This window comes from Gopherus flavomarginatus, chromosome 1 (genome assembly GCF_025201925.1).
Source record: "Gopherus flavomarginatus isolate rGopFla2 chromosome 1, rGopFla2.mat.asm, whole genome shotgun sequence".
Classification (NCBI taxonomy): domain Eukaryota; kingdom Metazoa; phylum Chordata; order Testudines; family Testudinidae; genus Gopherus; species Gopherus flavomarginatus.
In genome coordinates, this window is record NC_066617.1 from 48,480,056 (window position 1) to 48,492,867 (window position 12,812).

General features: G+C 40.1%; 1 long non-coding RNA gene across 1 annotated transcript in view; it reads left to right on the forward strand.

The window, feature by feature from the left end:
* Nucleotides 1–573: 573 nt before the first annotated feature.
* LOC127042920 (uncharacterized) overlaps nt 574–12,812 on the forward strand; it is a 325,760-nt gene continuing 313,521 nt past the window's right edge. The window contains exon 1 of the long non-coding RNA XR_007772107.1: nt 574–728. This is a non-coding gene — a long non-coding RNA (uncharacterized LOC127042920). The remainder of the gene's footprint in view (nt 729–12,812) is intronic.

Genomic DNA, 12,812 nt, shown 5'->3' on the forward strand with positions numbered 1-12,812 from the left:
GATGCACTCTCCTGTGAGAGTTTCCCAGAATTCAGTAGTTAAAAAGTGTTCTTAAAATGTAGAAGTCTGTTAGTTATATACTTAGGAGTATATGTAAAGGTGTATGTGTTGTATTAATCTGTTTATTTTCAAGTTCTAGAAGGAAATCGCCGCCAGTGAGCTTCCCCACTGTCTGCAATTTGGGGGGTGTGTCATAAACAGATAGCTAAGGGTTAATGTCTCTTTCACCTGAAGCACCTGACCAGAGGACCAATCAGGAAACCGGATTTTTTCAACTTTGGGTGGAGGGAATTGAGTGTCTAAGTCTTTGTCTGTCTGCCTGCTTTCTCTGAGCTTTGGAGAAGTACTTTCTACTTTCTAGTCTTCTGTTTCTAAGTGTAAGGACAAAGAGATCAGATAGTAAGTTCTATGGTTTCTTTTCTTTGGTATTTGCATGAATATAAGTGCTGGAGTGCTTTGATTTGTATTCTTTTTGAATAAGGCTGTTTATTCAATATTCTTTTAAGCAATCGACCCTGTATTGTATCATCTTAATACAGAGAGACCATTTGTACTTATTTTTCTTTCTTTTTATATAAAGCTTTCTTTTAAGACCTGTTGGAGTTTTTCTTTACTTCAGGGAAATTGAGTCTGTACTCACCAGGGAATTGGTGGGAGGAAGAAATCAAGGGAGATCTGTGTGTTGGATTGCTAGCCTGATTTTGCATTCCCTCTGGGGGAATAGGAAAGTACTTTTGGTTTCCAGTCCTGGAAACCGAGAGGGGAAGTCACTCTGTGTAGTTTCACAGAGCTTGTGTCTGTGTATCTCTCCAGGAGCACCTGGAGGGGGGAAGGGAAAAAGGATTATTTCCCTTTGTTGTGAGACTCAAGGGATTTGGGTCTTGGGGTCCCCAGGGAAGGTTTTTCAGAGGGACCAGAGTGCCCCAAAACACTCTAATTTTTTGGGTGGTGGCAGCAGGTACCAGGTCCAAGCTAGTAAGTAAGCTTGGAGGTTTTCATGCTAACCCCCATATTTTGGACGCTAAGGTCCAAATCTGGGACTAAGGTTATCACAGGTGATTTAAGAGGTTGGATCAGTATCTCTCAGGATAGCCCAGGGAGGGAAATTCTGGGAGGGGGAAAGGCGGGGGAATGGTTTATTTCTCCTTGTTTTAAGAACCCAAGGGATCTGGGTTCTTGGGGTCCCCAGGGAAGGTTGGGGAGGTCGGAGTGCCCCAAAACACTATATTTTTGGGTGGTGGCAGCGCTATCAGATCTAAGCTGGTAATTAAGCTTAGAGGATTCAGGTGCTAGTATCTCATTTTCTGAACTCTAAGGTTCAGATCTGAGAGGGAATGTTATGACAGTGCAGCACTTGGGATCACCACCTGCAGGAGCAGCTGCTCTAGGAAAGTGATCTCACATTAGACAGATGCTTAGACATGGGCCCTGTAGATATTGTTGCTGCCGATACCACCTGGCAGAAGGGTTACACTTGCACATATACCACTATTATGGAACAGAGTCAGTGAGAACCAGCATGCAGCCATTTCCCACTCCAGAAATCTCAGCTCACACAGCAACTCGTGGCTCCCAGGAAGTTCCTCTGTCCTAAAAACTGTCTCCAAATATCAAAAATAAAGCAGAACATAAACACTGCTGTCTGCCACAGCTTCTCTCCAAACACTACTGCATAACAAAACTAACAATACACCATTTCTGTGAGGCTAAAAACTTGCTTTCATGCTTGAAAAAAGAAAAAAAACTTGTAAGGCTGTTTTCAGAGTAGCAGCCGTGTTAGTCTGTATCTGCAAAAAGAACAGGAGTACTTGTGGCATCTTAGAGACTAACAAATTTATTTGAGCATAAGCTTTCATGGGCTACAGCCCACTTCATAGGATGCATGCAGTGGAAAATACAGTAGGAAGAGATATATATACACAGAGAACATGAAACAACGGGTGTTACCATACAAAAGCGGTGGACCTGCTGCAGTCTTGCCAGTGGAGGGTCCGTTGGTCCGCAGCTCCGGTGGACCTCCCGCAGGCACGGCTGTGGCAGCTCCACCAGAGCCGCGGATCAACAGACCCTCCGCAGAAATGGCTGCGGCAGCTCCACCGGCACGCGGGGCGGTGAAATGGCCATGCGCCTAGGACGCGAAAAACTTTAGCACCGGTCCTGGCGTTAAACCTTATCTATCTTTTCCTCCCCCACTCCGCCTTCCTGTTTCCTACCGTTGTAGTGAACACCTAAAACATCTGGCTCCTGCATCTCTTATCTCTTCTGTCATCTGAATAGCTTCTGGATAGAATTGGAACAGCAGATACAGTATCTGCAGAAGCAATAAACAAACTGGTTTACTATGTGATTGTCATGAAAAGAGCATTCATTCACTGAATGTTTCTGGTATCCCAGAATTGCAGAACACTGCTTAGGGGCCTTCATTTTCTTTCATAAGGTGCATTTTATAGCTGCTGTTGTACAGCTTAATAATGCACAATACTTGTAAATAGCTGAATAATTCACCTCCTAGTAATTCAAGAATTGTAATGCCTAGGAGGTTAAATAAAATATAATTTGTTTGCTTTTTAAGCGTGACTGGTGGTCATATTGTATGGAAGCTACCCAGAGTGTCAAGCCCGTTGTTGGGAAGAAATAACATTTCCTCTATTAGCTGATTTACACTGTTTCTAAGATTTGCAGGAAAGGAAATGCCAGCTGCTATCTGAGTCAACCTTTTAGAAATAGACACTTAAGCATTTGGCTGACTGGTATTTGGACAGGGGGCTCAGCTCCTGAATATTTATGTGGCTATTTATCTTTTTATCCCGCCAATACCACCTGTAAAAATATAAATAAAATAAAACACACACCCCAAAAAAATCTGTAAACAGTAGGAATAATTGAAGTTAAAAAAAAACCACACACCACATTTCTACATCCCCTTAAGTTATAGCAGTTACAATATATTGCGTTTTGCCACATTAACTAGTGCAATGAAACTGAAACAACTTAATAATATGTGATGCAAAAACTGCAAACGGTTCTTTCTCCCTATAATGGTTTGTGAAACATGCTCCTGGGCCCATTTAGGATAGTGATAACTTCTAGCTAAGGCAGCCAGTTTATATTCAGGGCAATGGTTATCATTATTTGAGAGAAAAAAAATGATACATTCTTACATTCTGAGAACTGGATTGCATGCACTAAATTTGATGCTGAAGTAAATTATTAAGCCAATGTCCACAGGGAACAGGATTTTAATAGGAATTACATGTTTAATTCAATGTTCACTGGTATGATTTCCTGCCTCTAAAATAGTTTAAAATTGGAAATCATGCACAGCCTAACAAAGACTTTGTCCTTATTCTCAAATACACCCTATAAGATATACAGTAGTGCAAACCTACATATTTCAGAGAAGTGAATCTCAAGTGTGTAATTTAGGCTTAATTCAGAAAAATGAAGAACTGGTGTCAGAATTTTTTCATTGTATTGGAAGCTCATTTAAAGATCTCTCCTGCCTTCATATTGTAGTTGCAACATTTTCCAATTGGTTCTCTTCTACAGTTCACTTCTTTATAAAGAACTGAGCCAAAGCTTGCATTCTTTACCCTGGTAATGTCCCCACACCTGTAACACTTCCTGTCCACTTCCAGGATCCTCGTATCACTGTCTCCAGCCATCTTTCCCATCCTGGTCTCCACTATACACACAGAGCTTCCTTCCCTCAAGGAAATGTTCTATGTGGCATAGAGTCCACTGTGCATTGCAGTTGTAGGATAGATAGCATCATGCTCATAGGAACAGCACAGCTGTTTAAAAAACTGTTTTACTTTTTTCTTCTGACCACAGCAAGGAGAGAAGTGGCAAATGATGGGATATGGATAAAGGGAAAGGAAGTCTGGAACAGGTGAAGGTGAGCATTACATTTCCTTATTAACATACATTCCTACAGGATTTCTTTTATAACTGAACATCTACATATTTTTCATCTTGTTCATACATCAAATACTATTATCGTTCAGTTTTTATTACAGCAGCCCCTAGAGGTATCAATCAAGATTAAGACTTTTGTGCTAGACAATGTACCAAGATATTCATCCAAGATATTCATGTTTACCATCTGGACTAGTAAGCAAATTCAAAGCAAACAGGCTCAGTAGATGATGAATTATCTTGTTTATGGATATCATCTATCTACTGTTCAAGCCATGAATGGATAGTTGAACAGGAAATATATAAACTAAGGGGCAATTCCTGTTGCAAAAACTTGAACAATCTAAATAAAGGAAGCATTAACACTCCCATTTTACAGATGGGAGAGGAGACTGAGGCACACCTCAGGACTTGCCTGAGGCCTTACAGGAACTGTGTACCAGAGCCAGGAATTGAACTCAGGTCTACTGACTCCAGATAGTGCATTAACAACAAGACCATTTTTTGTACCGAAAAGAAAGATCAGAATAATATCACTGAAATGCCTCAGGATCATCTATGAACTTCTAGATATAACATTTTTTTATTGTTAAAATAATGTCTTTTTGCTATCCTGATTGTAATATAATGTAAAAAAAGGAAGTTTATATCAACTGTATATGAAACACTGATGAGATTAAACAAAAAAAAAAAACTGGAAGAAAAATGAAGTAATTACTTCAAATAGCAAATAGTTTAATCCAAGAAGACTACTACATAAATCTTTTTCTACAGAAATCCCAATGTTCACAGGAAACCAGGCCTTGTTTCAAGCCAGTACCACACTTGTTACTGCAATACATAACCACAGTGATGATTATTTATCATTCTGTAGAGTATTAATGATCAAGCAGGCGCTGTGTATCAGTGCTTGCAATGTTATTACCAAGCTTCGCATATACACTGTCGTCACAAAAATATTTCTCAAAGAATAATATTTTCAAAATAATAATAATTAAGGTAAGAATATCATATTGTTCAGAAAAAAGGATTAACATGAACTAAATAGTCCTTAAAGGGAAACATTAATGCTTTTTAAAAAATGCTGTAAATACTAAACAAGGAATTCTAGTTACACCTCCTGGGGCCTTATTTAAGAGACATAGAACACAGTATTATTTCAAGGCTATAAATGAACACAGCAGAAAAAACAGCATCATCCAAGATAGTCGTGTTTACCATTTAGACTAGTAAGGTGACACACAAATTCAACGCAGATGGACTCAGTGGAAGATGAATTATCTTGTTTAAGGATATCACCTATCCACTCTGCAAGCCATGAATGGACAGGTGAACAGGAAATACTATTGAGTGCTTTCTTGGCTGTCTGCCATACTCTGAATAATGGCTAATAATAACATTACACTGACACCAAGCAGATTGTGGTAAAAGTGAAAAAAGAAAGTAATAGCATGAGAATGTGGACATTTTGTGGTCATCTTCATATCTGGACTTAAGCAACCGTATTCAACTGGCAATTACTACTTTATTATTCTACCAATATTCTGAGCTTTCACTTAAATCCCCTAACATAGTTCTCTGTTCTACTCCACTGGAATTAAAAACTTTTTAGAGACCATTGGTAATTGTTATATTTAAGAATATTTTGAAAACATATGTGTCTGCACCTAACATATAATGGTGCCATGTAATGCCTACATTATGAATTAGGTTTTTCACTTCAATTGCTTCTAATTGGAAAAGAAGAAACTAGAAAAACGTTGAAAGCCTAATAAATATTAGATCTTCATGGCACAGAGCAGCTCTTGACTCCTGCCATTATAAATCTGTCCTGCTGATAAACTTTAGAAATAATGAATGGGGCCATTCAACAGTTTCTGGCAGCAAACAATTTTATCTATCAGTAACAGTATTAGGGCATGTCTGAAACATGTTCTTGCTACTTTTACACTTTAGACATACAATAGCTGCTTTTAGTTACTACAGAAAAAAGTGCCATTTTTCAGGTTCACCTGTATAAAGAATTATCTCAATAAAATGCTCAAATTAATCTGTTCCCTAAAAAGCTCTGTTAGAGAAGCTCTGCAACATCATCAATGACTACATTAAAGTCAGTCAGGGCTATCTAGTCATTGTTTGTATCAGACCTGCCATCCAGGCAAATCACTCCAGCTGCAGAAGATGACTTAGGTATGTCTACAAAGCAATTTGACACCTGTGTTTGGCCCAGGCCAGCTGACTTGGGCTCACAGGGCTCAGACTAAGGAGTTGTTTAATTGCAGTGTAGATGTTCAGGCTCAGGTAGCCTGAGTTCTGGGACTCTCCCACCTCACAGGTTCCTAGAGCCTGAGCTGCAGCCAGAGCCTGAAAGTCTACATGACAAATAAACAGCCCCTGGGCCCAAGTCAGCTGGCATGGGCTAGCTGTGGGTTTTTCATTGCACTGTGGACATACCCTCAATGGCCTAAAGCTCAGGCTGTAAATCCTGCTATCCCTGGAACCAGAGGCTCATAATCCAGCAGGGAATTAATTATTTTCATATAATCAAATTGAGGTTTGTAGGGTTTACTGTACCTGAGACCTTAAAGTGTGAGAATCAAGCTGGGTTCTCTCCTTCTTGAGCATCAGCACCAGTAATTAATGCTCTAAATGCTAAAACGTTCCCTTCCATGGGGTTGCAATGTACATGTAGAACTGATTACTCCTTTAATCTGAAATTACTAAACAATTTTATTGATGATACACAAGGAATAGAATCCATTTCACTCACTTAACTTTATTGGCTATGCAGGGATACAAGGAGTGAAATGAAGTAAAATCTTATTTACCATTGAAGTAAACAGACAATGGCGTACACACACACAGGGAGCAGATCTGAGGAGTATGAAGATGTCATTTTCACATTTCAGAGTGGAATTACACTTTAAAACTTGGTTCTGTGCAGACATTAAAGATTTCATGGCACTTACTTATAACACTAGCTTTTTAGTTTGGTGACAGGCAAAACTGCCTCTCTTCCATGTCTCACTGTTGTCCTGTTTGCTTGTACAGTACTATATATAGTTGTAAAGTACTTTTGAATCCTTTTGAATGAAAGGTCCTATTCAGATAAAATATTTCTTCTATACATGCATATTCTACATACATTTAAAATCTCACTTTCCCATGCATTATTTTAGTTTAGGTATCTTCAGTGTGCTTATTCCCTTTGTATCTAGAGACCATAGACACAATTAAAAATATAATTTCTGTGCTCAAATCTGCATAGCTTTATCTTCAGTGGGGTTATTTCCAAAGCCTTATATCATTAAAACTATGTTAGTTCATTGTTAAGAATATATGTTTCCATGAAAGAATGAATAGGGATTAACATTTTGTAAAGATGCCTTTTACCAGTTTGTTTGTTGTCTTCTGATTTGATGAGTATCTGGAGAAATTAATCTGACTTTTTTTGAAACATTGAAATAAGAAATATTTATTTCTACAAGCCATAGCCACACCACATAACATGAATGCTTCTTCTTAGAAATATTCCAGTTTGGCTAATGCAGCAATGGCTACATCTTCTTCAGACCGAGGGATATTTTCATCCTCCTCTGTAGATTGTCTTAATGGTGAAGAGCTACTGACAGAATATTTTGTGCTTTTGTTTGAGTCAATGTATGGAATTGTCATCTTTCCCTTTATGCTTTGCATTCCCAAAGGACAGGCAAAATGATTCCTAAAAACATAGGAGCAGGCACAAATTTCATCTTAAATCTTAAAACAATTCAAACATGAATAATTTTTTTAATTTGAAAAATAAAGTATCCCTTTTTAAAAGTAACCCTAGAAGTCCTTGAATGTGCTGTATCTCTATTACATCTTCAGCTTCTGACAAGGCCTCTTGCTTTAGCAGAAATTCAGTTCAGTGGGTTTGTCAGTTGCTTCTGGCTCACATGCTGTCTTTGAACCATGCAAGTTCTGGGCAGGAGTTGAGAAGGGAATAACAGACACAGCCCAGAAAGAAGCATGGGATTCTCAGCCTACCTACCTGGATGTAAGACAGCACTGGGGAGAGGAATGAACCAAAGCAGGCTGTAACTCAAGCAAGTGAGTCATTACTTACACTTATCAGCAAGGCTCTCCATTGTGAGTTGTGCACTTCAGGCTTCATACAGTACACCCCAAGTGGGAATGGAGACAGGCAGAAACTCAGAGTCCAGTAGCTGTATATGCACGGGTAGCTAAGTAGACTGGACCAGCCTTTTGGCCCAAGAAAGAAATCAGTCCATCTGGCCCAGTCATCAGCCCACCAGGCCCAGTCAGGTCAGCCTTGTAATTTCAAACCAGCTTTGGTTCTATCAGCTCATCTTCAAATGTTTAATCTTCTTAAAATATAGTCACCTGACACCAGCTGACAAATATGAGTTTTTGAGACATCCTCATGAGTAGCAGATTCCTAGCGGTAAATATGAGGCTGACTCACTCCTCCATGCTAAGGCTGAAGGGCTGGAGATTTCAGGCAAATAATGTATTTGCACATTTGCTGAATAGGTATTTTCACTTAAATAAATGATACAAAACTGCATGTCTGCAGTACAAAATGACTGCAATGTATGTCCCCAAAATCATCTTAAACCCACCACGCTCTGATCATTAATACTCAGCCCATCCCCCCAGACTCACAACACTTAGATTAGCTATTTCATCCCCTAAACCTTTTCCACACACACACAATTTGGAGAGGCAAATAGGACAGTGGGGTGGGGAGGGGAAGAGGTTGCTGCAGACTGATTTCAGATGGGGTGTGGGGGGTGAGGATGGGGAGGTGGGACTGGAACTTTGGATGGAGCTGTAAGGGTAGAACGGAGCAAGCTGGGCCGGGAGTAGGGCTGCGGTATGGCTAGAGGGGTAGAATGTGGGTGAGTGGCTTAGTGGAGACAGGCCTGGGAGGAGAGGTTGTGCTGGGAAGGGAGTAGTAGGGTTAATACCGTTGATATGCAAAAAAGCTGGCAACCTTCCTCCCCACCCCCACAAGGCAAGCCCATTGCAACTCCAATCCCCAAACACAAGGCAACCCTTCAACAGCCACTTATAGGATCTAGAAAGAGAATGCACACAAGATTGATAATATCGCACATCTCCTCACTCCGGCGTGACTCAAACCCTCTCTCACACATACATGCAGTGTGTTTGCATGTTGATGGGCAGACAGCTGCTGTATTTCCAACAATTTTGATCTGTTAGTGCTTAAACTGTGGAAGTAGGAACACTGCAGCATCTTTAGCTGGACATAGAAACTTTTAACATTAGATATCCCAGTGTATTGTGATAATAATGCAAGTCTTTAGACCCATGTAGAAAAAAGCCCAGCAGATTAAATTATTTTTCTCACAACTGGCAAACCTTTAAAAGAACAGGCCAGGCCAAGTCAAATACCAGCCAGGTAGTAACCCTTGGGAGCACCACTGGCTTCATGTGTGAAGGTGCCATCTGTATTTCCTTCTCCCCTGCTGCTTGGCTCCAGCCGGCTGTGCTGGCTTCTGAGCTTGGCCTGCTCCCTCCATTGCATGAGGTCTGCTGCTGCTTGTCAAGGGCGCAGCTGGAGGGGGACAGGGTAGGGGTTACAGCTACTGAGGCCACACTTGCATTGGGAGTTTCTCCATCTGCCAGGGCTGAGCACAGCTGTAAGAGGCAGCCTTGGTGGAATCCCCCTGATCATAGAGGTCATGCCAGCTCCCGAAAGTGCCACAGAAAATACCAGAGAGAGAAACAGTGCCCTGCTGTAGGTACTCAATGTTGCATCCTGCCTGGGCAGTGATAGGACTTTAGGCGCCTGCCTGAAGCTTTGTTGTGTCTTGTTTTGATTTAGCTGTCACTCTAGCCAACTGGGCCAGGGACTCTGGGTGGCCAGGGTCTGCTATATCATGGAGTATGGCTCATGGAAATGGGAGAGTTTTGGGTAACTCTACTCCACACTATGTAGCCTCCTGCAGCAGTGATCACTCCCTCAAGACGGAGCAGGCTTGGTAGCTAGAGCAGGGCAAGAGTCATGGGAGGCCTTGGGTATTGTCCTGACTCAATGTGTGACCCTGGAAAACTCCATTAATGGATTTTAAGATCAGAAGAGACCACTAGGATCATCTAGGCTGATATCTGCACTATGCAGGCCAGAGAAACTCAGCTACTATCATTCATGTGCATCAAGCCCATAATTTCTGTTTGAGCTAGAGCATCTCTTTTAGAAAAACATTCAGTCTTTGCCAAAGTCTTCAAGTGGTGGTGAATCCACGCTGTCCCCAATTAGGTTGCACCAATAATTAATGATCTTCACTGTTAAAAATCTTGCACCCTGTTTCTTCACTGAATTTGTCTAGTTTCAGCTTCCGGCCACTAGATCTTATACATTTTTCTGCTAGGTTAAAGAGCCATCTACTATCAGAAATTTCTTTTCCATATAGACACTTATAGAAAATAGGATGTTAAGAATCAGTAAAAAAGGGACAGAGACTAAGACGGAGAATATCTTATTGCCCTTATATAAATCCATGGTACACCCACATCTTGAATATTGCATACAGACATGATCTTCACATCTCAAAAAAGATATACTGGTATTAGAAAAGGTTCAGAGAAGGGCAACTAAAATCATTAGGGGTTTGGAATGGGTCCCATATGAGAAGTGATTAAAGAGGGTAGGACTTTTCAGCTTGGAAAAGAGGAGATTAATGGGGGATCTGATAGAGGTATATAAAATCATGAGTGGTGTGGAGAAAGTGAATAAGGAAAAGTTATTTACTTGTTCCCATAATATAAGAACTAGGGGCCACCTAGTTTTGATGTTCTAGTTTGAGGAAGTTCTTCTTCATATAGTGCACAGTCAACGTGTGGAACTCCTTGCCTGAGGAGGTTGTGAAGGGTATAACAGGATTTAAAAGAGAACTGGATAAATTCATGGAGGTTAAGTCCATTAATGGCTATTAACCAGGATGTGTAAGGAATGGTGTCTCTAGCCTCTGTTTGTTAGAGTGTGGAGATGGATGGCAGGCGAGAGATCATTTGATCATTACCTGTTAGGTTCACTTCCTCTGGGGCACCTGCCATTGGCCAGTGTCGGCAGATAGGAAACGGGGCTGGATGGACCTTTGGTCTGACCCAGTATGGCCATTATTATGTTCTTATCCTTATAGATCATGATCAAGTAACCGCTCTCAACTTTCTCTTGGATAAATAGGCTGCATTCAGTTCACTGATCCTTCCTGATTGCAAAAGGGAGCAATGATGCTCATTCACAATTGTAAAGTGCTTTGAGAACGTCTCATGGAAGAAACAATAAGTGCCCAGAATAATTTTTTTCAAGTAATATCGTATTTTGCTGGTGGGCTTCAAGTAGAACTACTTCCATTTACTTTTCTTAATGCACAAAAGACACAGTCACAGCTTGTGATGTTTTCAGAGGAAATAGTAAATTCAGTTGTTTGGCAAGTTTTATTGTTAATATTTTTATAATTAAATAATTGTTCTCATGCTGGAACTGTAAAACTCAAGCAGCCTGCTAAGCAATGTGTGAGTGCTCATTCTTTTGGTGCTATATGTGACTACATTCTTCATTTAAATAGCACAGCGTTAGCGTTATCCTTCTACAATGTATACATTCTGGTTCTTTTGTTGTAGAATAAGGATAACTATAACCAGTCTGACACCTTTAAGAAAGTGAGATGGAGGATCTCATTTTATACTAGAATGTGTGGGAAAACAATTTTTTTTCTCAAATAAAATGAAGACATTGCACAATCTGAGAAAAGTGTGTTCTTTCCCCCAGTACTCCTCCTCATCTGAAAAAGGAGAATGCCTCTTCTCAGATTTATTTTTCACAAAATGTGCACAGCTATAACAAGGTACAGTAAGAACTAATCTATACAAAGCCATATTCTATATCTCTTATTCATTCTGAGTGAAATCCAGACCTCAGTGAAGCCAATGGTAAAACTTGCATTGATTACAGTAGGTTCTGGTTTTCACCCTGGAATAGTACCTTACCCCATGAATAGTTCAGCATGAGAGTGATAGAATCTGACCCTTAGTTATTCTTTCTCTATTCCCCCCAAAGTTGAATTTGATGAAAGTTCTTCAATCATTTTTAGTAGTATTCCAAACTGAAGAGCAAAATAGTTTCACTAGTAATAAATAAGGGACAAAGTGTATAAAGAAAGGGAAAAAATGTATGTTCATTTGTTTTTTTAGTAGTGTGACAAATGTGAGACTTTGGAAGTATATTGAGATGTGCCATATGCTGTAGGACCAGGGATTAATCATACTCTTTTGTATCTATAAATGTTGTACATAGTGTGACCAGATAGCAAGTGTGAAAAATCAGAAGAGGGGATAGGGGTAATAGGCAATTATATAAGACAAATCCCTGAATATCGGGACATATGGTCACCCTAGTTATATGTTCTGAGGTAGGGATCATATTCTAGCTCCATGGGTGGGGGAAGGTTCTCACAAGAATGAAAATCAGTTGGAGTAATTAATGCAGACCCTGGGACAGGTAAACAATTCCAGAGAAATCCCACCCCCTGAGGGGAATTATTCATACTAGTTTCAAGAGACACAGGAGAGGAAGTTTTCTGACTCACACGGATTGCAATTACCTAGGGCATGAGTGGTCATTCTGCTAACCTCAGACATGTGTTTCTGCCCCAAATTCAGCTGCTGCCAATCCAACAACTGGCCAGTAACTCACTCTGTGTGTTTTTTAATAGAAATTCTTAATAAAAAAATGTTTCCTAAGAGTATTATTGAGTCATTTGTCTAAATGTCACTGATGTTTCACAGATTGTGTAGTCAGCTCCTTCAGGGAAGAGAAAGAAGATTGCCTTCTTGGATTATAACCTTGTTCTTTCCTCCAA